The sequence below is a fragment of the Physeter macrocephalus genome, chromosome 20 (assembly GCF_002837175.3).
Source record: "Physeter macrocephalus isolate SW-GA chromosome 20, ASM283717v5, whole genome shotgun sequence".
Taxonomy (NCBI): Eukaryota; Metazoa; Chordata; class Mammalia; order Artiodactyla; family Physeteridae; genus Physeter; species Physeter macrocephalus.
Genome location: NC_041233.1, coordinates 116,966,758 through 116,969,376, shown reverse-complemented (window position 1 = coordinate 116,969,376; position 2,619 = coordinate 116,966,758).

Sequence of the window (2,619 nt, the reverse complement as noted above, 5' to 3'; positions counted from 1 at the left end):
AATTTGACTGTGATCTATTTCCCCTTTAAGTCAGTTAGGGAGGTTGGGAAGAGACTAGAAAAAACTGTGAAAGAAAAGTGTTAGTCTGAAGGGAAACAAATACACAACCTCACCCCCAACTCCTACCACAACTATACTTGCACCCCAGGGGGAAAGCACCTTTTACTTTATCCCACAGATAGTCCAAACTGTGCTAGGAGAAACACAGAAGGTAGTGGTGACAAGAACCAGGGGAAGCACATGAAAAACTCACCAACTGAAGCAGTGCAAATTCAGCTGTGTGGGTGACAGGACCTTGGTGCTCCGGCCAGGTGTCAGGCCTGAGCCTCTGAGGTGGGAGAGCCAAGTTCAGGATACTGGACCACCAGAGACCTCCTGGCCTCACGTAATATCAATCGGCGAGAGCTCACCCAGAGATCTCCATCTCAATGCTAAGACCCATCTCCACTCAACCACTCAAAGACCAGCAAGCTCCAGTGCTGGAAACCCCATGCCAAACAACTAGCAAGACAGGAACACAACCCCGCCCATTAGCAGAGAGGCTAAAATCATCATAAATTCACAAACACCCCAAAACACACCACCACATGTGCTACTGCCCACCAAAAAGACAAGATCCAGCCTCATCCACCAGAACACAGGCACCAGTCCCCTCCACCAGAAAGCCTACACAAACCACTGAGCCAACCTTGCCCACTGTGGGCAGACACCAAAAACAAAGGAAACTACAAACCTGCAGCCCGTGAAAAGGAGACCCCAAACACAGTAAGTTAAACAAAATGAGAAAACAGAGAAATACACAGTGATAAAGGAGAAAAAGAAAACCCCACCAAACCAAACCAATGAAGAGGAAATAGGCAGTCTACCAGAAAAAGAATTCAGAGCAGTTATAGTAAAGATGATCCCAAATCTTGGAAAAAGAATGGAGAAAATACAAGAAACGTTTAGCAAGGACCTAGAAGAGATAAAGAGCAAACAAACAATGATGAGCAACACCATAAGTGAAATTAAAAATACTCTAGAAGGAATCAACAGCAGAATAACTGAGGCAGAAGAACGGATAAGTGACCTGGAAGATAAAATAGTGGAAATAACTACCACAGAGCAGAATAAAGAAAAAATAATGAAAAGAATTGAGGAAAGTCTCAGAGCCCTCTGGGACAACATTAAACGCACCAACATTCGAATTATAGGGGTCCCAGAGGAAGAGAAAAAGAAAGGTACTGAGAAAATATTTGAAGAGATTACAGTTGAAAACTTCCCTAAGTTGGGAAAGGAAACAGTCAATCAAGTTGAGGAAGTGCAGAGAGTCCCACACAGGATAAACCAAGGAGAAACACACCAAGACACATATTAATCAAACTATCAAAAATTAAATACAAAGAAAAAATATTAAAAGCACCAAGGGAAAAGCAACAAATAACATACAAGGGAATCCCCATAAGGTTAACAGCTGATCTTTCAGGAGAAAATCTGCAAGCCAGAAGGGAGTGGTAGGACATATTTAAAGTGATGAAAGGGAAAAACCTAAAACAAAGATTACCCTAATCAGCAAGGATCTCATTCAGATTCGACAGAGAAATTAAAACCTTTACAGACAAGCAAAAGCTAAGAGAATTCAGCACCACCAAACCAGTTACAACACATGCTAAAGGAACTTCTCTAGGTAGGAAACACAAGAGAAGGAAAAGACCTACAATAACAAACCCAAAACAGTTAAGAAAATGGTAAAAGGAACATACATATCAATAATTAACTTAAATGTAAATGGATTAAATGCTCCAACCAAAAGACACAGACTGGCTGAATGGATACAAAAATAACACCTGTATATATGCTATCTAAAAGAGACCCACTTCAGACCTAGGGATACATACAGCCTGAAAGTGAGGGGATGGAAAATGATATTCCATGCAAATGGAAATCAAAAGAAAGCTGGAGTAGCAATTTTCATATCAGACAAAATAGACTTTAAAATAAACATGAAAGACTTAATTGACATTTATAGGACATGCCATCGAAAAACAACAGAACACACTTTCTTCTCAAGTGCTCATGGGACATTCTCCAAGATAGATCATATCTTGGGTCACAGATCAAGCCTTGGTAAATTTAAACAAACTGAAATCATATCACGTATCCTTTCCGACCATAATGCTATGAGACTAGATATCAATTACAGGAGAAAAACTGTAAAACATACAAACACATGGAGGGTAAACAATATACTACTAAATAGCTAAGAGACCACTAAAGAAATCAGAGAGGAAATCAAAAAATACCTAGAAACAAATGACAATGAAAACAAGATGACCCAAAACCTATGGGCTGCAGCAAAAATGTTCTAAGAGTGAAGTTTATAGCAATACATTCCTACCTCAAGAAACAAGAAAAATCTCAAATAAACAACCTAACTTTACACCTAAAGCAATCAGAGAAAGAAGAACAAAAAAACCCTAAAGTTAGCAGAAGAAAAGGAATCATAAAGATCAGATCAGAAATAAATGAAAAGGAAATGAGGGAAATGATAGCAAAGATCAGTAACACTAAAAGCTGGTTCTTTGAGAAGATAAACAAAATTGATAAACCATTAGCTAGACTCATCAAGAAAAAAAGTAA